A 26,417-nucleotide genomic window follows, 5' to 3' on the forward strand; every position below is an offset into this window, starting at 1 on the left:
TGGAAACGACCAGGAAAGCGGCCAGTCGTAGGCGGCTAGATAGATAGATAGATAGATAGATAGATAGATAGATAGATAGATAGATAGATAGATAGATAGATAGATAGATAGATAGATAGATAGATAGATAGATAGATAGATAGATAGATAGATAGATAGATAGATAGATAGATAGATAGAAACAGCCAAAGTGCCTGAGGTTCGCAAGAAATACTTGGCATTTAAAAAAACAATGGTTTACTTCTCAAGTCGGGAGACCGAAATTTCGGCGCGTGTCAATATCTATTGTTGTATGACGGAGAAGGTGATGAACGACAGGGATGTTAACCAGCTGCGAGTGTCTGAAGTACTACCTTGCACTGGGGCAGGAAAACATGATTTGGGAAGAAGGTGAGGGAGAATGAAAAAAAAAGAAACAGTGAGGGCAATGCAATTAGAGGCGCTTGCGCAGGCTTATGGATAGCAAGAATATCTCGATGCCGTTGTGCAAGAGACGAGGACGCAGGTCAGAAAAATGCTTCGCATTTAAAAACACAGGACAATGCTGTCATGTGTTCTTTTCCTGCCTTGCGTCTTCTTGCGTCAGCTAGTACCAGCTCGCCCAAATTTCGATCCGTCTGTATCGCAAGAAGCGCAGTAGCACTTACACAACCTTCTGATGCGATGTTAAGATCCCTTGATACTGAACAACTCTTCTCTCCGACAGAGGCCTCTTGTCGAACTGGTTGAGCCCGACGAAAAGCAGTTTACTCTGACCGCTGTATATAGAGCGGCCACTGGCACAAAACAAGTTTAAAGGGACACTGAAGTGAAACAATGAATCGGTTTATATTTCAGAAATTGTACTCCTAGAACTGTAATGTCGTTGATTTCCCCATTATAGGTTTATTAATAGAGGAGAAAATGTAGGTCAAAGTTTCATTCTTAAATTTCGCGTTCAAATCTTCGCACATGACGTCACGGATTTCAAAGTGTTTTTTCGTACTTTGGCGACGGTGGCTCAACGAAATTTCCTGAAACTTCGTACGTTGAGTCTATGGCCCCCTCAGAGGGCAATGTACATTTTTACTGATCAGGAACTATGTAGGGCCTAGTAGATGTCGTCCAAATCTATGACGTCACGACGTTTACTACGGGACCTTCAAGGTGGCGTCACCACCCGCATTTTCTTTTTGCGTGTTTTCTCGCTTACCAAGCGTCTTTTCGCGACAAGCGTGGTGATGTTGAAATTGTGAACGAGTAATTTACTTATATGAGAAAAAATCGTTTTCCTCTTCAGTGTCCCTTTCATAGTTTCTTCGTCGCCGTACTGGCCATAGGCTGCGGTATTCCTATGTGGAACGCGTATATATCGCTAAACGTAGCGCTATAGCGCTACTACGCTCAATCTAAGCTAACACAAAAGTGTCGCATCAATTAGGCGTAGCCCAGATGGAAGTCGAAGGCCTAACGTTGGATACAGGAAATATAATTGGGTTTTGATAAGGTGTGGTTCTTTCGTTCAGGTGTAATGCATTGGTACGCAAACGTGCCGAGCTTCCTCATAGATTCTGGAAAGCGGGATTGATAATCGGGATCCTCTGTATTGACAAAACGGGCCGCCTGATCGGCCCATTTATTGCCGAGAATATCACAATGTTTTCGTAGCCACTAACAAATGACTTGGCGTATGTGCATGACTTCCGCACTTTCAAACGCCAGTTTTTTGCATAGATCGGCGGCGCAAGTCTGATATTAAACACTGCAGTGCTCCCTTTTGGTTGCTTAATATCGTCCATTGACGTCTCAGGGTCATCAAGAGTGAAGTCCAATGTGACGCGAAGTCCTTCAGATCTGCTTCCCTCGATGTTGCTTAGTGGGAAGATTGAAATTCGACAGTGGCGGTGACTTTTGTTTGGATAATGGCAGCTGCTCTCGAGGTATCCGACAGACAGAGCCATCGATGGAAATGCGTACGTTGCGTCGGCGCTTCTCATATAATAGGAGTGAAAAGCCCGACCCACAAAGTAGGTGAAAAAAAAAGACAATGCAACTCGGTTACCTTACTTCAAATTCTGCGTTTTCTTTCGCTGAATGAGCAGTGGGCGCGCCAACTTAGTCGAATAAGAACAACGACGTATTTTTATTAGTTGTCTTCAGTTATAACAAGACTATTTTTTTGAAGTGCGATTAGTAAGATAATAAACTGTGACTAATAATGCAACACAATAATGATTATTTCAGGACATCAGTCCTATTTCAAAATTAATTCACTTGTGGAGTAGGCTCAGGAATAACAAACATATATATTGTTCCCACTTCCCACGCCATGCTGTCTTCTGCATGAGTCTTTTTTTTTCTTTTTAAAATGAGGTGGGTGGGAGGGAGGGAAATGGCTCGGAAGAAAGTCTATGAAATGGGAAAAAACATGGCTGATCCCTCTGTCTTAGGAATCGGTATAACACGAAAGTGAAACGTGTCTTCACAGACATTGTTGAGCGTTTGTTGTGCATTCTTTCGCCCCAATGGCGAAGGAATGAATGCTACAGCAACAAATTGTAATGGCACACGAAGAACGGCAAGCAGCTCGAAACTTGCAGCGCGCTGCTCAAGCAGAAAGGACGCGCGGAACGAACATACACAGGATGAGAGCGAACTGTGACATTTGTAACCGTATTTCTGCGTGAGCACCGCGCTCCTTTCGCAAAAGCGGCCACTGCAGTAGGCCAAGTGACCTTCGTGCTCTTATCGCATCTTATCGCAAGACGTCGAGCCACCGCGATCACGAGATAAGCGCACGCACGAGCGACCAAGCCCTGTAGAGGCGGGCGCTTGTCGCAACGGCGGCGGCTTTTAAAGCGCGTTCTTCAAGCCCTACGCGCCATCTTGCTGGTGATAACAAAAACACACTGTAACACCGATCTCTGAGTACCGCCACCGGAAAATGGTGTATATAAATAGCTCGCCGTTAGCAATGCGAAGAACGTGCCGTCCGTGGCCTAATCGTTTCGCGCTGCGGAGCGAGGGGTCGTAAGTTCAATTCCCGGGGACGGAACTTCTTTCTTCTGTTTTTTTTTCTTTGCCTACTGTTAGTCTTTGTTTTACAACGTCATATCCGTGACGGAAATACGTCAGTGGAGCCCTGGTGGACCCCGGCATAAAACACTTTCTTGTTAAAAATATTGCATCATGGCACCAATAGAGCGAAGCCCGTGCGTCTGTCAGAATAGTCAGCGAGTGTGTTTGAATTCTCGCTCAGTGTCGGCCCATCACATATTTATGTGCGCACGTGGCAGATTTCAATCTTCAAAACGCGATGCTATAGATGCTCGGGCCGGACTGCAGCGAGAGTGGCCTGCCACTTCAAAAGAGCGAACAACTTCCTGTGGTCGAAAGTAGTAGCGGGTCCCTCAGGCGGCTTGTAAGTATGCACGCCGCTGTGGCAGTGTTGAAATCGGTGGAGATATTACCTCGATGTTACGTCATTCCTACAGGCGAGTTGCCAGTGCGTCGCTACGCGCTGCGCTTTACTGATCTAGTCGGTCTAATACTTCGTATTCCGTAATGACACCATTTGCTGATCGTGGCAGGACAGGTTGTCCAATGTTGCCCACCTTGTTGACGAGGTGACTGCACAAATTCTGGGCACCGTGTGGTTCCCTCCCGTGATCAGCGGCCTTCCCGGAGATTAGCCAGGGTCACAAATTGGGCGCCGGTGTTAGAAAGCTGCGGCTCCGAAGCGCCCAACCGCAGACTCTAGCCACAGCTGCACTGCAAACGGGTTTGAGCCTTTTAGGGAGTTTTGGGCTCGACGCATAACGTGCATCCAAAAGGTACTACGCAAAACCCCCTTCAAAACGAGGTTCAAAAGGAGGTTTTATTTACATCCTTTAAGGGAGTGATTAGACGGAACTAAGGAGGTAAATTTGTGTTTTTATTGAACTCATTTTGAGGGCTTGAACGGAGCGCATTGGAAGTTTTTCTGGTTCTTTTGAGAGCTTTTAAAGCCTCCTTTTGGAGGTAAAGTTGGTGTTTTTATGTAAGCCATTTTGGGGGCTTGAACAGAGCGCATTGAGAGTTTTTCTGCTTCTTTTGAGAGCTGTTAAAGCCTCCTTTTATACGAGGCCCTAGAGCGGTCGTGAAATGAAAAAAAAAAAGTATATTTTAGGCACTATATTACGTTTACCGGCCAATTTCCGCTACTATTCATCACATAATAGAAAATGGACATCAAAGTATTTATGCACAAACATGACATTTGCATACAAACGCACGACACAGGAATCGAACTCGCGACCACACGCACTCAAAGCAAGCACTATAACCATTACACCACAGCGCCACCACTTGCAAGCTTGCTTTTTTCGTGGGCTTATATATGTACCAATGTATGTACAAAGCGGCTGGTAACCCGTCGGCACAACTTCGAACTTCTGTTCTTGTACCATCGGCGTGTGTTTGCTCTTGCGGAAGGTCAATACATAATTTGTGGGGCGTCATGCAGGCCGAGCCGATCGACGTAAACACCCTCGGCTCCGAATTCTCCGGTTCACCGTGTCGTGCCGCTAGAAAAATTATAAACGTGTGCCCTCTTCGCTCGCGCTAAATTCGTGAATACCAGCGTGACAAAGGTATCTTCAGATGAGCGAACGTATGTGCATTCCATGAGCGTATGCTGTGGAGCAATTTTCGTTATTTCTGCAGCCGCGAACTGCGCGCGTCCAGATGCGGCAGCGTCTTATGAGCGGTTCGAAGACCGCCTGCGTTCTCATATGAAAGTTACACACGCAGAGGCCCGACTTAGAAGAACATTGTAACGCGCCTACATTAAGTGCATTTAATGCGCGCGTACTGCCGCGAGCTGCACGCAGGGGCAGCAGCGCGCTCTGAGCAGCTGAACAAAAATCTGTTTCCGCAATTAGCGCTTATTCGCAATGTACCCTTTAGCGCGGACCGCCTGCGTTCGCATATGAAAATTACACACGCAGAAAATTCCAGAGTTACAAGGACATTGTAACGCGCCTACATAAAGTGCGTTGAATGCGCGCGTACAGCCGCGAGCAGCGCCTTCTGAGCAGCTGAACGCTTATCTATTTCCGCAATAACGCTTATTCGCAATGCACGCTTTAGCACGGCATTCATTGATTCTCTATAACGCATATTCAGTATTTATTTGCTTTCATACTCGGATGCTACCTACATTTCTTACTAATTAGCTTTTATTGGTAAGCATCACGCCACCGCGTTAAAGCGAATGCCTAACGCGTGCCCCAAGGTCAAGGACAACCTCCCCAGTTTACCAGTGACAGGTCTACCACAAAACAAAAAAGTTAATGTACTTGCACTTCTCTCTTGTGAACGTCCATGTGTACTTGGCCCTCCCCTCGGACAGATGATGCAGTATCCATTAAAGAAAAGCATTACCCTCTTCCTCAATGGAACAGCTGTTCTTGAGAAAATATGGTTCTGTTGAATTACTTCACCACAGCAGCAGAGAGGTTGGCTTGTTTGCAATTCAGAATTTCACAATTGTAACACAGAAACACGAGGACTGTAGCAAATATGCAGAAAACTGGAAAAACTATCATATGTGCACTCCCTCGTCCACCTGCACACTACGTTAAACTTTATTTATACAACAGCAACCTTCAATTATGCTACTATTGATAAAAGATCACCCAATCTACGTTAGAACACAGTGATGACTTTCTGTATTTCTGTTGCCTATCTTCTACAATGTGTCATAATCTGTGAATCATCTGTTCAATGTGTTTGGTAATAAAACAAGCAGTTACATTGAGCAGGCAGTGTTTCAGCAATTTGTTTTGCAAGCACAAATTCATTTCTTCAATTTGCATGCACAACAAGTAGTGATACTTCAATTGATACAAGAACCAGTGGTTGCAACATTTTATTGGAATCAAAACAGCAGCAGTTCTCGTGTCAATGTAAGGATATAGGTATATATTTCCATCGTCGTGCACAGAACCTACTCCCAAAACTGAACATGTGGAACAATCATTACAATATACAGTACAGCCTAAGCACTATACATAATTCACAGCAGTAAAGCAATACGAAAGTAGGGTGTAAAATCTCATCATGATGCGCACTAACATGTGTACTTCACCGTGCCAGTATGTAAGTATAATCCAAAAAAATAAGCTACCCAAGGAACTTGGTGTCAGTCTACACACGAAGGCAACTAATTAGTACAATAAGGCTAGCATCACTTTTGGGAAATATGAAACCGTGTAGACAGGCAGTTGTACAGTTTTTTATTGCATTAGTTTGCCCTATGGCATCAAAACATGTCGCACATGATTTTGGAGTGGATTTTCCTACAAAAAAGCCCAAAACAGACCTGTGGTGTTGACTGTAGGTCCACTTACCAAGGTGCATAAAAGCATTCAGCAATGCCCACAAAATTACAAGGTTGCCTTCATATGTTGCTGTACATATTTACTCACAGATACCTGGAAGCCATCGTAAATTTCTGGAAGTGTGCTTGGGAACTTGTCGGCATAATCACATGACTGCAGTGTACCAATACTTCTAATATGCATAACAAGTACAGCCATGCTTCAATGTTTTTATGCCAGCTAGTGCCATCTGTAACTCAAAAGTTCATCCTTAATTCCTCACTTGATGGCTTACGCATAATTACCACATTGAAAATAATCCAAGCACCATGGCTGCAACGTCAACTTGCAAGTAGGCAATCACAGGCACTAAATAAAAAAAATCCTGTAAATAGTGACTGGTCGCTTTGCACATTAGATCCTAGGACTTAATATGCCATGAGGATGAATAAAAATTGGCCACACATATATAGAGACTGTGAAACAGTCAGGAGTTCATTTCATAGGTAAGGAAAACGTGAAAACGAAATCAGAACACATAGCAACAAAGGGGACGGAACGACACACTACTAACAACTGAAGCTGAACATGTGCGGCTTTTTTAGTCATGTGTGTTTATATCTTTCTGTGGTTTTGATTACACTTCAGTTACTAGTAGCACACCAATGCTCTCCTGCTCACCAGGCCGACACGTTACACCGCCTTGCACCCCCAAGACAAAATCCTACCGACACTCATGCCCACAATACACTTGACTTGAACACAGACTGGTGGGCAAGCAACACTTGCTGCTTTGCCAGAAGTGTATTCCTGAAAATTACACAAAAAAGAAGTCCACTAAGATTTCTGTATACATAAAAATGAATGTCTTACCGAAGATTCGCACTTGACTATCCTTATTGCAGACATTTTGTCAAAACACGAAATAAATACAAAATTGAGATGCTGCTAAGTATTTCCTTCTGAGCGTTTCACTTCGTGTGCAGAGGGCGAAAAACAAACGGATGTAAAAAAAATGCGAAACACCACCAGAAGTGTACTCTTGCCATGTTTACCATTATGTGGGTAGTTTTTGATGTCAGTAAAGTTATCATTATAAGTACACTTTAAAAGGGTTGTCAATGTTAGCAAGGTCTTGATCACGGTGTTAGAAGTACAGGTGGAACGACGCAGCACCGGCGCCGTGCGCTCGCTGCGTCGAACTTCGGTTCCTCCGCGCCGTCACGCCGCGAGGTGGCAGGAGCAGTCAAGAGGCTCACAGCGGCGCGCGCCGGCCTCTCTTCCGACCAAGCCACGGTGACGAAGCAGTTGTGGCCACATTGCTTCCTCGTTTAATTCTTGTTGTGCGATGGCAGGTCATGCTATTCGAGTGAGAAAGCCGTGAAATGGGCAAAAAGTGTTTTGTGCCGCGGTGCAACTCTGTGTACAAGACCTGCACTGAAAAGTCGATTTTTCTGCACCCTGAGATGCGGAACGCCTGAATGTTTGGCGCCATGCGATTCCGCGCAAGGACCGCGTGCTGCAGTCGACTGATTACGTGTGCGAGAAGCACTTCAAGCCGAGGTACATAACGAAGACGTGGGAAGCAGTGTACAATGGGCACGTTCTTGTGAGCACATCACGAAAGGCGGCTCTGGCTAATGACGCCGTGCCGACGAAGTATTGAGTTCGTTTTGAGTTCATCGTCTTGAGTTCATCCACGCCGTGAGTTGGCCCGTTTTTTTTTAACACCTACGTGCGTTTGCAGTCTTTCTCTCTCTGTGCGAAAGCTACGCTTGTTAACAATGAGAATATATGGGGTTTTACGTGCTGAAACCACGTTATGATTATGAGGGACGCCGTAGCAGAGCTCCACAAATTTCGGCAATGTGGTGTTATTTAACATGCACTGACATCGTAGAGTACACGGGTCTCTAGCACGCCGCCTCCATCAAAATGCGACCGCCGCGGCTGGGATCGAACTAGGGAACTTCGGTCAGCAGCCGAGTACCGTAATCGGTGTACCATCGCGGTTGACAGGCTACGCTCGTAAAGACTCCGCACACCGCGATCGACGTGTTCCTTGAAAGACGAAGTAGTAACGCTGTCTTCGGGTGACTATGCGAGACATAAACAATGAAATATATTCCTCAGTTGGCAACAGAGAAGAATCGGAAACATATATCCACCATTCATAATGTCTCCCCTTCTCGCAGTGCCAAACCAGGATGCTTTTTCATATCCTTCGTCGGTGCCTCAAACTTAGCTGCTGGCATTCGCTAAAATTCAGTATTTTATGCACGACCAGCTAAACAGTCGTATTCGTGACACATTTTTTTATCCGCGATCAACGACCGCAAATTACTTCGAATGTTCGCGACAGCAAAGACACTGTGCATTTTCTGTTGTAATACTACGGCTAATGCGGTATTTTTTCTAACTATCTAAACTATACTTCTACAAATAGAACTAATTTTTGTCATATTTCAGCGTGACGTCACTGTCATATCTTTAATTGTCCGAATGAGGAAAGCATATGTTGAATTTGCCACCGCCAACCTTCGCGGTGGCAAATTCAACATATTCAACAGGTAGCGGCTGTATCGTCCAAATTTCGATTTATTCGAAGCTATTATTTATTTATTTATTTTTGCGCTCGTTATAGCGCGAACGCACAGTTTTTTTATTCATTTCGAGGGGCGGTCGCGGCTCCGAAGCGACCACGCCTGATACCGCTCTTGAGCCACCAGTAGTGTAGCGCCATCTAGGGCCCTGTGAACAAGACGCCACAAACCGCGGACAAAAGTTCGCCGCTTCCGGAGGCGCCGTCGGTTCACCTATACTTCTAACACCGTGGTCTTGATTAACCGCACCTACTCTGTTTAGGAGTGAAGATTGGGCAACTTGGCACTGAACCATGGCAAAAATAAACAGCACACTTCTAGTGAGGATAAACTAAGGCCTGGGCACAATAACAGCGCTTTCACCTTGTCAAATTGTGTCAACAGTCATGATACTATGTATTGACCTTGAAAACTATGGCAACATAATGCAAAACAGCAAATTAATGAGAGGGAATAAACAAGATGATTCAACAATCTGGTTCAACAGACTCAACAGCTGACTTATATCAATGCGATTAAATTAGCCTTGCACATCTCCTAATGGCTAAGAATATGCACATGTAACCTTGGCAAATTCCACTGTTGATACGTGACCAATGAAGTTGCATTCCTTCCATGCCGTTGAATGGGTCCCTTCTTTTCTGTTTTCACTGTTTTCTGATTTTCATTGTTTTCACTAGCGTAAATGTTCACCCTTTTTGATTTTGTCACTTTGCAGATGGCATAGGTGTTTTGCCTTTGAATGTGAACGTTTCTTCTGCTTTGTCTTTCCTGTTTCTTTTTGTATGCGTATATGTTTTGCCTTTGAACGTGCACACGTTTCTGCTGCTCTGTCTCTCTTTTTGCTCTACTGGGCCTTGTGCACTTCTCAAGCTACCATTGTCGCTTTTCACTTGAGGCCCATTTCCTGTATTTTGCTGGAATAAACATTTATCCATTCATTCAATACCATAAAACGCATGTGCTTCACTATACACCCTGCACTTAGCAGATGTCTGTCACATGATATGGCCGTCATTGTATAGCTTTAACATGATTTACTCGTTCTAGCTAAATGAATCCAAGCTAATGATGTTAATGTACCTGGATATGCTATTTCACTGTTCCTTGGTGCATATGTATGAAGGTACAGTGCTTATGTACCTTAATATGCTATTTCAGGAGACGGGCAGAGTGCGCAATGCAAAATTGTTGCCGAAAAGTCTTTTCACTTCCTGACAATTTGTGCTTCGGTGGGTTCTCACAGTTGCATGGCGGGAGAAAGATATCCAGGGTAGTTGACTGCATCCAAGGTAGATGCTGCAAAATGAGAGCGCACGGTCTTGTCACATGTCAATGTACGCAAATTGACACGATGACGAAGGATTAAAACAAACAAATGAAGTTGGAGAAAAGAATAAATCGAAAAGAAAGTTGTCCTTTATGCACATTCCATCATGCGACAATGTGATAACCGTGGCCTTTTGCTCTAATGTATATTCCCTGAAAGCATCATGCCTCATTCACGCTTTATCGCAGGCAAGAAAATTATATCGTGCAAACAACTTTATCAGGGCGCACTCCTGGGTCGATTGACTGGTCGTATGAAGCATGAGTGATATTCACAGAAGTTCCAAAACATGCATCACACATCATTGCTATCTGAGTTTAACGACTTAAATGCGAAGCATTTGTTAAACACTTCTATGACTTTGAACGGATCTATCTACCTATCTATCTAGCCGCCTACGACTCATAGCTCGTGTGAGTGTTTCGTTAATGGGATGTATGCCAAAATTCGTGTGGCATGACACGACTGCATGAAGAACATGAATGATGGGTCTTAACTTGAAAATCATGATATGCATTTCATTAACGACATGATTTACACGTCACTCTCTTGGTTCTCTTGCGACTGTTTCGTTAACTTGATATTTGCCAAAATAGGTATGGCGTCACAAGAGTGTATGACGCACATAAACGACAGTTTCTAACGTGCAAATCATGACACGCTTGTCATGTATGGCGTTATTTTGACAACATGGTCTCGGGGGCGCTAGTGGCCGTTTCGCCTGCTTCATATACACCAAAATTGGTACTGTGCAGTGTGACTGTACGTCCAACATAAATGACAGCTGGCAACATGAAAATAATGACATGCATGTCATGTACACACGCCACGCTCATGGTGCGCTCGCGGCCGGTTCGCTAGCTTGACATACACCTAAATTGATATAGCGTGACGTGATTCTGCGACGAACATAAATGACATATAGTAACATGAAAATAACGACGTGTATGTCATTTACGGCATGGAGACTGGTGCACTCGCGTCCGGTTCTCTAACTTGATATCATACCAAGACTGGTATAGCGTGACGTGACTGTATGCCGTACATAAATGACAGCTGGTAACATGGAAACAATGAATGACATGCGTGTAATGTACAGCATGGGTTACATGCCACGCTCATGGTGCGCTGGCGGGCATTTCGCAAGCTTGACATGCCGATTTTCTTTTCTTTCTTTTTTTTTTCTTGCTTTTAATAGCACTTTTCAAGCGACGCAATGTGCAGAAGGTCATCTACAGGTGCATAAGCGACGATAAGGGCTCGCAAAGAGAGAGAACATCAGTATTACCATTTTTGTTCCTGACTGTGCCGAGCACGCAGGGCGACCATCATCTGCTTGGTAATGCACAGCGGCACTCTCGCTTGAGTCGACGGGCCGTCGCGATTATCGCACTCGCAGCGCAGCATGTCGCACTGTCGTCAAACCACGCATATCACATCCAGCGGCGAGAACACAGTGAGGCTGCAGGCACAAAACGCGCACACACGACCGACACAGCTGATCACTTGAGAAGTGGCGTTCACAAGGCCTAGCCGGCGTAGCTACGACGATCATGACGACGATCGCGCCGCCGCGGGAACGACTCCCTCCTCACGTTTCTTTCTTTTTTTCTGTTTTTTTTTTGTTCGCGTGCGCATGCGGCGCGAAGCATAGCGAAGCTTTGTCCCATTTCACTTCGGTAGCGCCTCGTCTGGCTTGCTTTTGACCTGGCGGGGGCGGGCCGCAGTAGGCTGCAGAGGCCAAAGGGCTTCCTAGCTTCCTCTCCAGCCGTTCGGAGGGTCTCGTATATCTCTTTCTCTGGGCTATCTGTGCAAGGGATTTTTAGTGCGCTGAAGCATGCCGCCTCCTTCTTTTACTTCTTTCCCCCGCACAGCTGCATGCATGCCCGCCAGCACTGAAGGCATTATGGAAAGCTTCGGAAAAAAAAGAGAAAACATGCCAGAAGAAATGAGATGGGAGTTTTTTGTTCTTGGAACTCCATTCGACGAATGGCGTCAGGTGGTGAATTTACCTCCTTTCTTCCACATAATTTCTTAACGAAGTAAAATTGAGGACGCAGAACTTTATTACACCCACCTCATTACACCCTAAGGTAGTACTGTCCAGATGAAGGTAGTATTAAGGAGGATTGTAGCCCTTAAAACGCCCAATTCGGCTAGTTTGCGTTTGCAGTGTGGCGCGTTCCTCATTATCTCCACCAAACCACGACACGATTGAGGCTTTTCTCAGCCTCTGGCGCGCGGCAGCACTCCCAACAGTAGATAAGACGTGTATTTTCCAATACCAATACTAGCAGTTTTGAGGGGAAAAACGAGGCATGTATAAACAAGGACTTGAAACGCATTAATGTGGTAGCAGCTATGGGTAATGCAGCTGTGCAGCCATATTCATCATGAATAAGAGGCTGGGTCCGAGCTAGTTGGTACACTGACATTATGAAACCGTTAAGCGCACAAAGACGGGAACAAGAAGACGACACACAGAGCGCTTATGAAACCGTTAAGCGCATAAAGACGGGAACAAGAAGACGACACACAGAGCGCGATATTCATCATCAATTTCACCAATTTCGGCAGCGAGTTCTCGAGTGTGGATTATTATTGTGATAGCAATTCTATGACACTTTCGACGGGTTTTTGCCGTAGGTGCCAGTGTCGCCGTCATGATCCGAATAAAGTCCAAATCAATAACATCGCCCCGCCTATCGTATGTTCTACCCACGAGTAAACGCGCGCGAGCGCTGGCGACGAACGTGGCGGAAGCAGAGGTGAAACGAGCCGGCCATTTCCGTCGCACGGAGGGGGCATGTGATAACATCACCCGCGTGCGAGGCCGGCCGTGGATTGCTTCACAAGCAGAGAGGGAACGCCCCAGCCGTCTTTCGTCGGGTGAAGGAGCAGGAAGGGACGCCGGGGGAGAGAGGGGGAGGGGCTGCGTCGCTCCAGCAGCAACTGCGAACTTTGATCATAAGGGTGCGGTCGCGAGCGCTGTCGCGCGTGCTATCCTGGCAGGCATTAGCAAGCGGCTCGTTTACCCTTCCACGTGCTTTGCTCTCACCGCTTCGCGTTGAGACGACAGACTGCACGAAAACCGCTTCGCTCCCTGGAGCGGCCGTATTCCTTTACACCAGCGTTATGTATAGTTACGCGAGATCGGATCCAAAAGAGTTAGCTGCTAGCCTTACTTCATATAACATTGCAATTTGTTGCGATCGCATTCATTGATTCGCCCTTGCGGCGAAACTGGGATTTTTTGCTGATAAACGTGAACTACATGGAATTTCAATGGAACCAGAACGTGAGTTTAGAAAGCTTAGGAAACTATTTATTTTTAATTGCAGCACGACAGCTCAAAGTACTTTAAGTGTGTGATGTCTTTAAACTACTTTAGAAACTCCCTTAAATTTTGTTCCGGTGTGAAGTTCAACAAATGTGAGGTTGTCGTTCATTTTTCGTTCTAGTTATGCCAGTATATTACGGATAAATTAACGCTAGACGTTCCAAAGAACAAACATGCTATCAGTCTAAATTGATTTAGCGCGTGTGCAAAATGCTCCTATAAGGAAAATTGGCTTCATTTGTGACGTCCTGATGAACAAGCCTGTCGTCGCGTTCGTCAATGTGAATCACAAGTCCGAACCAGCTTTTCTTCCCCAAAACTACCTTAGCGTATAAAGTAGAACACTATGTAGTGTTGTTATAACACAGCCGCCGTATAATATACCATTGAACAGTGAATGTTCAGTATACATGCAGGGTGCACCATTTGCAGGCTACATCACACATCATGGCTGATATTCTAAGTTATAATCTTGACTGAATGAATAACATGAACTAACGCATTTAAAACTACGACTGTCCTTTTTACCACCTAGTCTAAAGAGACCTCGGTGAATATTTTTCGTCGAACACCGCATTAAAGTGGTGAACCAACCATTTACTGAGAACATTGAATATAAGAGTGAAGTGACCCCTTGCCGTGCAGCAACTAAAGCAATTTAATGCAGCAAGTTTACACGTACCACTGGCTTCTTAGAGAGCAAATAAATGGTTAATGGGTAATCTATCAATTATAGTCAAAGGTAAAGGAAGATTCAACGAGGTGTTGGACGAAAAATATTTTGCAAGGTCTCTTTAGACTAAGTACGACGGCCGTAGTTTGTAATTCGTTAATTCTTTTATCTATTAATTAACCCTACATGTAGATTTGATTCATACGAATTCTTCGTGGACCTCGAACCTTCCCAAAAAGGAGCCTACATCCGCTATTAAAAGAAATTGACGATTTACCTGGGTACCGCGAGTTACATGGAGAGTTCTGATATCCGCAGATTTACCAACTGTTTTTGGCAAAACACTGAACAAGTGAAATATGCGTTCGAAGCGAAATATGCGTTAATATGCGTTCGAAGGAACGCATATTACCTGTGCAAAATGGGAATGGATCACCATCGCAAACAGTACATATACTCGTGAAATGGTCTTGAAAGAACGGGCGGCTTGCACAAATGACTATCTATTTTCAGACGCTACAGAAACCGCCACAGGGTGGTCAACGTACAGGGTCTTAAAACAATAATTCTGTGGGCTGCCGTAGTCACGGTCGCAATATGCGTCAGTAAAGAGCCGTGGCTACCAGTCAACATGGTGATCAGCAAAATAACTGACTGACACCATGCGAGTTTGGCTACGCCACCTTTATACAGCGGTGCGCGCCGATAGTTGTAGCGCACCGCCAGTGAACGGTACGCGGATGCAAGGAAACTTTTATCGCGATAGCAATTATATGGACACTCTCGGCGGATTTTTGCCATCGCCGTCATGTCCCGGATATGCATATGTAGGTATATATAAATAAAAGACACAAATAAAAATAATTCAGGAGAAAAAAAATCCGAAGCGCTAGACCGGGATTTCGAACCTGCGATCCCGCGCTCCGTAGCTCGCTGCCTTACGCCATGACAATTATGGCATGCCTCATTCGTTCTGCAGGGTACTAACGGAAGAATACAAACGAACGCGACGTTGAGTGAAACGCACGGGACGCCACACGTGGCGAAATTAAAATTATGTGAGACGCGGGCCATGTTGCAGCGTTTGCGTCGTATCGCTGGCGACCCACGGTACTTTTCCATTTTGGGGTTGTAGCGCCGCGCCACTCGTGGTCAGTCGGCCAGGGAAACAGAGGAGCGTCCCGGGACTCGTGGTGGCGCGAGCTGGCGGGAACGCTTTGGCTTTTCTAGACTTCTGCCATAGGAAGGAAGAAACGAGATGGCTGAACCAGAATCACAGTATATATGTTACACCGCGACCAGAATCCTGAGGTTAAAATTACAGCGCAAACGCACAAGGCACCCACGAAGAAAACAAACGTACGACATAAGCGCTGACTAATAACTGCTTTATTCTTTCATACGCCAATGCTTATATAAGCCCAAGGAAAACTTACCGCATATGCGCCCACAACAATAGCTCTAAACCAAAACGTGTAACAAGGATGATAGTGTATTATATACGCGAAGACATGAAATCATATTCACATGGGTGCAGGGAAAAAGAAGTAAAGAAGAAGTAAGAAGGACAAACAAGTGCGTTTGCGTTGTAATTTTAGCCTCGGGAATATGTACCAACTAGAGCCAAATGAAGTTTTATCTTAGCGACAAGAATCGACGCCCGCAGGAAGTGCGAGCCGCGGCTTCACGTGCTAGTGCCAAGCGCCGTCTTTATTTTCTTCTCTTGAGGTAGCGCGCTCTGCGCTTTTGTTTGCCGCCCTAATAAAGGCGCTGCAGGGTTTTGGAACAACGCGAGTGCAAGAGTCCGAGAGTGGCTTGCGTTCTGCGCATGCGTCCTGGCGGCTCGCAAATTTCTTGGGTCCCCAGTTCTAAAATGTTCTAGTGTTTCGCCGGAGTTGGGATGTGCGCCTCCGACTTGTACTTTGACATACAGGGCGTGGTCGACCGTCTTCGCGCGGTTATCTCTTGAGGGGGAGTTTTCTACGTCTTGTGCTTTCACCGCAAGAAGAAATAGTAGAAAAAGGAAAGGCAGAGAGGTTAACCAGTTTCGGAAAACTGGTTTGCTACCCTAAATACACAAATGTCACTTTCTTCGCTGCAGCGGCCGCGGTTGAGAAAGGAGTGATCTGCTAGCTAGAAGAGCCAACGGAGGGGTTAGTTGAAGTAACAGCTTTTCGTACGTCCTTCTTTGTGTTTGAGCAGCGCGCTGCAAGTGTCGAGCGGTAACAGTTGTTAGTTTCACTCGCCTTGTGTATTTTCTTTTCCTGCGCCCTTCGTGCTTGAGCAGCGCGCAGCAAGTTTCTAGCTGCTTGCCGTTCTTCCTGTGACATTCCAATTTCTTGCTATCGCCCTTGCTATCGCTTCGCCCTTGAGGTGAAACTGTGACTTTTTGTTATCTGCGTACCAAGCATGAATTTGACTTTTCGTATCTCTGGGTATATCCAGATTTCGTCACGCAGTGATCAATGCAGAAGCAAAGTTCTGGTTTGTTTACGCCGCGATCTGACGTACTTGAGACACGACATCATGTCTCATACTAGGAATTATTACGTGAGCCTGACTTTAACGCATAGAAGGCAGACGTTCTCAGCAATAGGAGCATACATCCACCCAATAGCGAAGGTCGACTGCTCCTACCCGAGGACCCTGCTGGTAGTAAGCCACTCTGGGGCTGCACTGCAATGAATGGTCGTTACAGAGATATGGCCGACTTTGTGTGCAATTACGGACTAAGTGTTCTCAACGACATTTCACCTACCTTTATTCATGGTACTTCGTACAGCAGCTGCCTCCGACCTTACGTTTGTGTCGAGGAGCCTCCTGCCTTCTGCATGTTGGTGCACGAATTTGGAGACTCGTGGTAGCGGTCACCTTCCAACCTACGTTAAGTTTAGGTGGTTTCGACGCTCAGCCTCACGCTACATCCGTCAAACAGACTGGACATTGTTCAAAGCATCTGTAAAGACCGGCTGTCAGCACACGACTGTACAATCCGAAATAGAGGACATCATTAGTTCTTCCCTGCGTGACACAACCAGAAAGGTTAACCTACCGATGCAGAGATGAGCAACCGACTCCCAATACGAGGCCCTTCGTGCAATGCGTCGCCGCGCAGAACGACGACGCAGAAGAATGAAATCACCGTAAGACCTTTCCGCCTGTCGCCGAGCAGCTTAACGACACGTTCTTCAGCATCTTGACAAGCTTGCCAGGCAGCGGTGGAGGACATACTGCGGTTCTGTGGACACAAGGTAACATCTATGTAAGATCTGGCGGGTGGTACGAAGTCTGCAGACAACTCCAAAACATAGTCAACCATTCCGAGCCGTGGCTCTACATTAAGGTCGGAGAGAAATTGAGGTAACCAGGGACTACTGTAGCCTCATCGTGGCCACCACTGATTCTGTAATTGAGCCTGTTACAACCATTAGCCCCCATCGTCTGATGAGCGCTTCGATGTACGTTTTACAATGCATAAGCTCGACGCTGCAATTTCTGTTTCTCGGCGCTCATCGACACCAGGACCTGACGGAATCAGGTATGCTGCACTCCGCCATCTTAGTACAGAAGCGTGACATATCCTATTGTCCCACTACAACACCTCTTGGGAGTCGGAAAACGTCGCAGCTAACTGGAAATGCACTCGCATTATTGCGTTGCTTAAACCAGGGAAGTGTCCTCATGCTCTTTCCTCCTACAGGCCAATCGCCTAAGCCAGCTGCGTCGGGAAAGTAATGGAGAGGATGGTACTGTCAAGATTAAAGTGGCTTAGTGCAATAATTCCTTTCCTGCATTTATGAACGGCTTTAGAAGGGGCCGATCTGCCGTTGACCGTGCGGTCGACTTGGCCGCCAACGTTGAAGAGGAAAGAAGGCAACGCAGACTACTGGCGGCCGTCTTCCTAGACATTAAGGGTGCTTACGACAATGTGCTGCATTATGCCATCCTTGACGCACTGGAAGATTTAGACGTCGGCAGATGACTGTACGCCTGGACCGCCAGTTACCTTAGTGGCCGTACCATTTACATGACGACAAGCGACGGAGCCACCGATCGATATAATATTCACCGCGGTGTTCCCCAATGGGGAGTTCTCAGCCCCATTTTATTGAACGTTACGATGATTGGACTAGCAGCAGAACTTCCCAGCACGGTAAAGATGACATATATATGCATATATATATGACATATATATGGTGACATATGCGGATGACATATGCATATGGGTATCCGGAGCTACTCGTCCGCAAATGCGCGCTCTACTGCAACGTGCAGTCACGATCACAGCCAAATATCTACGACGTCAAGAGCTCACTCTTTCGATTGACATATTCGCAGTGCTTGCATTCACGCGCAAACATATGTCAAGGTAGCCGATATTTGTTAGTGGAACATCGATACTTGCTATAACGCACCACAAGTTCCTTGGTATAATCATAGATCTATCGGGGTCGAAGCACGTCGCAGAACTAAATAAAAATTGAAGAGCTTTGTTCACGTTCTTCGGACTGTGGCAGGAGCAAAACGGGGCCCCTGAGAATCATCACTTCTTGAACTGTACAATGCTCTAATCGTAGGATACATAAGATACAGCATGCCGGTGCTCTGAAACATGAGACCTAGCTGTGTGAAAACGCTAGAGAACATTCAAGCTCAAGGATTGCGAACATGCTTGGGCCTACCGCGCTGCACGTCAACGAATGGAACTATCGCGGAAGCTCGGGCTTGTCCCGTCAGTGCCTACATGCTCTGCGAGCCACTTCGAGTGCATCTTCGCTTTTTGACCCGACACACGCAGCATCCCCTATCAGCACTCTACGCCACACACCCACGCTGCACTGTTTCAAAAGCAATATCACGGCATGCGAATGTTATACCATCAAGTTTTTCTCCCCCGAGTGTTCCTGGAACACCTCCGTGGGTCCTGCCTAAACCATCTGTTCGTCCTAAACGATTCCTGGGATTACGAAGATGTCCCTCGTTTCATGAATTGGCCTCAAACAACTGACCTTACGTCACATTTCTACAGCCTACAGCGGTACTGTGCACGTATGCACCGATGGATCTGCCACGCTGCATACCTCCGCTGCAGCATTTGTCATCCCACAAATGGGTATCGCTCGACGGTTCAAAGTAGACTACAAAACCACATTAAGTGCCGCAGAGCTTGTACCTATTCAGGAGCCTGTCCTGTACATCAGTGTTCCTTCTTAGTCCTTGTCGATTTTCGCGCTAGCCCACTTTGAAGACTATTCAGGAGGCAATAAGACTCATTTTTGGAGAGCAACCTCGTGTATGGACATTATTCTGCGATACCAAACCCGCTTTGCAAACCATTAATTGCGCCTTGAGACAAAGTCCGTATTTTATTTTAGCTATAGAGATTGCATAGCTTCTACACGTTGCTTCAACTAATGTCCACCTCGTCATCTTTCAGTGGATTCCTGCGCACTGCAGCGTGATGGGAAATGAAGAGGCAGACGCTGAAGCCAAAAAGCGCCTTAAAAAGTGCCCTGAAGTACGCATCGCGTTTTCACGACCAGACACGAACGCCCTGCTTCGCTGCGTAATGCGCAGCTCCAGACTTGAGCACTGGACGAAACATGAGCGATGACATCACCGATTGAACAAATGGGACCCGGAAATGACGTTCCGCATGCCTCCTAAATTAAAGCGACATGTCGCAAGTGTAATGCAATAACGTCGAAGTCTGGGTCAGTTGGTTCATGAAGCTGAGGCAAAAACCAGTCAAAAAGACGCCGGACAAGGGGAAGAAGTGACACACACAAGGACTGGACTAGCAACTGTGCTTTATTAGCTGACAGCACCTCCCAGAAGAACCACGGCGCATGCGCTAATCACGTAAAACCATGAAGTCAAAACCCAAAGCAAGAAAAAGCAAAAGCAGAAATTGGCCTACATAACGGCCAAGAATCTATCGCCAGAGTAACAGGAACTCGCATTCCTTCTGCAGTAATGAAATAGACGTACTGCTTACACAATCATCGCGGTGCGTGTTTATATGATAAGCCTCGAGGATTCCGCGCTCCTCCTTGCCCCCCCCCCCCCTCTACCTAAAATCTTAACATTGGAAAACAGCGGCACACAACCACAAATCTGGCAGTGACGGGGAAGATTAGCCCCGTCTGACGTGTTCAACGAATTGTGGTGCTCGCGCAGTCGTTCATTCAAGCATCGGCCAGTTTGACCGATGTTGTGTATGCGATTCCGCTAACATGCGATAAAGTATACATCGGCCAAACTGGCCGATGCTTGAATGAACGACTGCGCGAGCACCACAATTCGTTGAACACGTCAGACGGGGCTAATCTTCCCCGTCACTGCCAGATCTGTGGTTGTGTGCTGCCGTTTTCCAATGTTAAGATTTTAGGTAGAGGGGGGGGGGGGGCAAGGAGGAGCGCGAAATCCTTGAGGCTTATCATATAAACACGCACCGCGATGATTGTGTAAGCAGTACGTCTATTTCATTACTGCAGAAGGAATGCGAGTTCCTGTTACTCTGGCGATAGATTCTTGGCCGTTATGTAGGCCAATTTCTGCTTTTGCTTTTTCTTGCTTTGGGTTTTGACTTCATGGTTTTATGTGATTAGCGCATGCGCCGTGGTTCTTCTGGGAGGTGCTGTCAGCTAATAAAGCACAGTTGCTAGTCCAGTCCTTGTGTGTGTCACTTCTTCCCCTTGTCCGGCGTCTTTTTGACTGGTTTTTGCCTCAGCGTCGCAAGTGTGTTTCACCGGATTCGTCTTGGTGTGGCATTCACAAGACATTACGCACCTATCGGCTGCAGTGACACCGCTCCCAATTCTGATCACTGTCAAGTGCCACAAACACTTGAGCACATATCTTGTAGCTGCCCAGCATACGCACGCGAACGACAGAAACTTATTTCCTCCACTGAGCGATTTCGTAACAGATCATTATCTGATGAGGTTGTGCTGGCCTCTTGGCCTGGCGTCAACAGTGCAACTGTGGTCGTAAGAGCGGTCATAACCTTCCTACAAACAACTAGACTAGATGTACGGTTATAGAATTTCGCCAACCAGACGGGACTGTATATACTCGCCTCCCTAACTCACCATCGTCATCCATTATTCTTTTTCTTCCCCGTTCTCCTCCCCCGGTGTAGAGTAGCAGGCTAGAGCATACTATCGCTCAGGCCAACCTCTCTGCCTTTCGGTGAATAAACCTCTATCTCTCTTTCTTTCGCTGAACAAAAAATGCAATTAGTTTCTTCCTATCTAATGAGTTTCTATCTACCTATCAGGAAGTTTTAACTTGTCGGTAAACTTACAATTAATGAATAACCGGTTTGGCAGAGCTGTGGCTAGCCGTAGCAAAGTCGGCAGCAACGTCTAGTGACCCTTTATCTAACTACGATGTATTCGGAAAATATTTGTCACGTAATTGTTCTGATCGAAGGAAAACATAAAATCATGGCATCTTAACAGCTACATTTTTCCAGCTCCTTACTAAAGTAGAAAATTAGAATATGGCAGGGCACAAAAGCATTAGCTCTCTGTATTATCTGGTTAAGCTCTACGTAACAAATTAACGCTACCATCGTTACTCCCATCGTACACCTTCCCGGCAATAAGATAGTCCGGAAACGGTAATATAATTACAGAGAAGTTAAACTCCACTGTCGGGGACGTCTCTGGCACTGCCAAGCAGATAATGAGCGCAGACAGCCTGACCAAGCGACGCGTATCCATTCTTGTTTTAACGGCTAGGGCGAGCCGTGCCTGGATATCGTCTGCTATTGCTGTTTTTCATCAGCGTCACTAAGAATTCTCTGTACAGAACTAATCAGTAGCAACAGTAATATCACTGAAACCTCTCTTTGCTGTCCCGCCTTTTGTTCACATGATTTTGTGCGCATCACAAAAGAATCGCGGCCGCTGCGGCACAAACTCGCCAGTGTCACGTTGAATGCCGTGTAGCCTTTTCCTAATACATTTTACACGACGCACTGGGAGCTGCAGTCTAGCAGAAATTATCAATAACCAACACGTACTTCATTATCGCTGACTCGTATCTCTGATTAGCTGCTCTGGTGGCTCAGTGGTTACGGCGCTTGTCTGCTAACCGGAAAGGCACAATTAAGCGGAAAGCCACAATAATTTTCTCAGCAAAGATAGTGGCGAGTTAGCGCTTATCCAGTGCTGTGTGTGTTATTCTATGTCCCGCACCGAATTTGCGGTCTGCAGTTTAGCGGCGTTATGAACCAGCTAGAGAAGCCACAAATTATCTTAAGTGAAGGCACGGTTTCCATTCCGGCCGCGGCGTTTGCATTTCGGTGGAGGTGAAACGCTAGAGGCCCGTGGAATGTCAGTGAACGTTGAATAACTTCGTCTGGTGATTGAAATTACCCTCACCCCTCTGCTACGGCGTCTCTCGGAGCCCGAGTCGCTTCGGGACGTTAAACCCCATAAGAGAAACCGGATTTCTTATCATACTATAAGTACACCCATGCAGCAAGTGTTTGTCTAACGTTTAATTTTTCTTGCGCGCTATTGAAGGGAATAGAAACGGAACAGTTGATTTCTTTGCTGAGAAGTCAAGATGAGCTTATTAAAAAGAAAACGTTACAAGCGATCAAAAAAGTCACAGTTTCGCCTCAAGGGCGAAGCAGTGAATGCGATAGCAAGAAATTGGAATGTCGCAGGAAGAACGGCAAGCAGCTATAAGCTTACTGCGCGCTGCTCAAGCACAAAGGACGCAGGAAAAGAGAACACACAAGGCGAGTGCGAACTAACAACTGTCACATGCTCGACACTTGCAGCGCGCTGCTCAAACACATAGAAGGACGTACGAAAAGAACGCACTGGTATAGACCAGAACACAGCGAATTCCATGCGCATCGCCATATTTGCATCGCGCGTCGCGCCATCTATCGCACACGCGACGAGACAACATGCGCGGGCTGCCATGCCAGCGGACGCTACACAGAGCAAACGTGAAACTCCCGAAACTCAGCCCGTCGGAGAGCGTGTTTCGCGCCTTTTCTTGCCTGGACATTTTCGGTGATTTTATTGGAACATCAAGAACATCTTGCTCATGCAAGTCCACAATGTATACAGTACGTGCTGAGTGGGCTGCGTACGCAAACTTGTCAGATACATACGCTGTTACATTTGTAAAAAAACGTTCTCGCAGTAGTACGCGTGAATCGTAATTGCAGTGCAGCTCGCGAAAGAGTCAAACGATGTTTTGTTGCCCCATATTACAAGTTGTGCACAAAGTTTTGTGAAAGCTCATCATTTCAGCATGCATCGCGTAATAATTTCAATACGCTTTACGGGTAGTTTCGCGGAACGTAATTTTTGTTTCACGAGCGCTCTTAGAATAATGCGTCTTGCTCACAAAAGTGTGCTATCAGAGAGTATAACCTGCAGTATCTTTCAGCGATCCCTTTTGGAAGCTACCTGCGCGATTTTATTCTTCTAACGATGGTGCTTTACAGGCGAAACTGTGCTACTCTTAGTTAAGCCGGTTAGCTACGCCTGCGACGTGAAGGACACTGGCGCGAGTACTGTTTACTTACGTGCCAATATACATATGTATTATGTGCAGCTGGATGCCTCGTGTCCAAATAAATTTGGGGACATCAAACACTGAAATGAAAACACGAAATTCTGGCCAGCTGTTGAGGAGCACCGTGCCATTTATTACCTTTCGAAGACGAAATCTCGAAGGCGTGGATGCCACCAAAAGCACTAAAGCTTAATACTACGTTGAAAGTGGCAAAGCATGCTGATTGCTTGTGCTTGGAAGCACTACATTGCACTAGATTTTCGTCAAAGGAAACGCTCAAATTTATGAAGTGCACCCCCACACAAAGCTCGCGCCTGCCTTCAACCCAGCTGCGTGTCACGCAAATTACGTTCGCAAAATGAAATAGGTGGGCATCACACTGCAGAATACACGCAGTTTGTGTACTTACTCGCGCATTTTCACTCGGCTCCAAGTTTTTCTGCTTGAATCACAGTTATCCACTCGCGGCGAAGCTGAAAACACCACACCGGCACTATTTCCGTGGCGCGTCATAATCGTCGCAGACAACGCTAATATCCTCTTGTTGCGCAGCTTGTTTTGACATCCAAAGACGACGCAGTAGTGCCCAAACAAGCTCTTATACGCTGAAGCGGCGTGAACGGGTACTTTTTTTGCACTTTAAAGCCTCAGAACTTCAGCTTGCCCTGTTTACTTGGTGCAGCCCGCGCGCGCCTTGGCAGCCCCGGTCAGCCCGGCGTCTGGGTGCGAGAGTATCCGCTCGGCTCGCCAGCAGCCTGGGTGCGAGACAGGCGTGCTCTGGTGTATACATAGGACGAATGCGAACTATCACAGTCGTTACTTCAACTAACCCCTCCGTTGGCTCTTCTAGCTAGCAGATCACTCCTTTCTCAACCGCGGCCGCTGCAGCGAGCAGAGTGACATTTGTGTATTTAGGGTAGCAAACCGGTTTTCCGAAACTGGTTAACCTCTCTGCCTTTCCTTTTCTACTATTTCTTCTTGCGGTGAAAGCACAAGACGTAGAAAACTTCCCCTCAAGAGATAATGGCGCGAACACGGTCGACCATGCCCTGTATGTCAAAGTACAAGTCGGAGACGCACATCCCAACTCCGGCGAAACACTCGACAGTTTTAGAACTGGGGACCCAAAAAATATTCGAGCCCCCAGGACGCACGCGCAGAACGCAAGCCACTCTCGCACTCTTGCGCTCGCGTTGTCATAAGACCCTGCAGCGCCTTCCTTTGGGCGGCAAATCAAACCGCCAAGCGCGCGACCTCAAGAGGAGAAAATAAAGAAGGCGCTTGGCAGTGGCACACGAAGACACGGCTCACGTTCCCCGCGGGCGTCCATTCTGGTCAGTAAGATAAAACTTCATTTCGCTCTAGTTGGTACATATTCCTGAGGCTAAAATTAAAGCTCAAACGCACTTCTTTGTCCTTCTTACTCCTTTACTTCTTTGTCCCTGCACCCATGTGAATATGATTTAATGTCTGCGCGTGTCTAATACACTATCAGCCATGTTACAAGTTTTGGTTTAGAGCTATTGTTGTAATCGACACACAAGGCTCCGCTTTGTGTATCGATTCTTCTGCACCATGAGCACTGCTGCTTCGTTTGCGTCGGAATCGTGAACGATGTCTACGGCGCCACACAGCCCTTGCAGCTCCTCTGTGAGTAGAACGGTGTCGAACCATGTTCTTCAGAATACTTATTTCATTCCTCATTTTGGGACGTTCCTTTGACGTCGCGTCGTGGGCGCCCGAGCAGTTTGGACATTTTGCCGCACCGTTGCAGTTAATACCATCATGAAGTCCGCCGCAATGTTTGCAGAATGTTGCACCCTTGCAAACTGCACTGACGTGCGTGAATTTTAGGCATTTATGACATTCTAGAGGCCTCGGTACGTAAGGACGCACAGAATGCCTCACGTACCCAACCTTTACATGTGTAGGCAACGTCTCCGACTGAGACGCTACTTTCACACATCGGTATCGCCCAAAGCGATGAAAACCAAGAATGGTAGACGATGATGAGAGCAGTTTCTAGAGGCTAGAGCCTCTGATCTTTTCGTCCACATCGTAGATAACTCCTATTGTCATTTCTCTCTCGTATGCGAAGAATGCGCGAGCCGGAATGTTTCCCAACTGAACAGTAGCTTTCCGTGTGTCCAGTATTGTCTTCTTAGTGACCTCCACAGACAGGATGTTCTTTCGAGCATTCATGTGTACAAGCTAAAAGTACTCCGACAGGCTCTGCCTGTTCAGAAAGTTCAAGACGTCTGTCATCGATGTAGGCACACACGATATCGTGTAGGACCGCATGCTACTCACCTTTTTCGGTGCCTGTAGACCACAAGGCGATGTCCTTCTGATATTACTCTTCAAGCGGCGGCTTGATACTATACGGTGAAGTCGCTGCCCGAGGCCATATCTTCTTCGGAAGAGCCATCAGAAGTATCAGTGTGGACCACGCTGGGGCCGAAGTGGTCACTCGCGTCAGAGGCACAGTGATGTCGTCATCCAGGGCCCAGTTGTTGGGTGGGGTTGTGGTCCCCATTTTAAGGGGCAATGCCCCTCAGAGTTCTTGTCGTTGATTGCA

The sequence above is a fragment of the Rhipicephalus sanguineus genome, chromosome 1, assembly GCF_013339695.2.
Source record: "Rhipicephalus sanguineus isolate Rsan-2018 chromosome 1, BIME_Rsan_1.4, whole genome shotgun sequence".
NCBI lineage: Eukaryota > Metazoa > Arthropoda > Arachnida > Ixodida > Ixodidae > Rhipicephalus > Rhipicephalus sanguineus.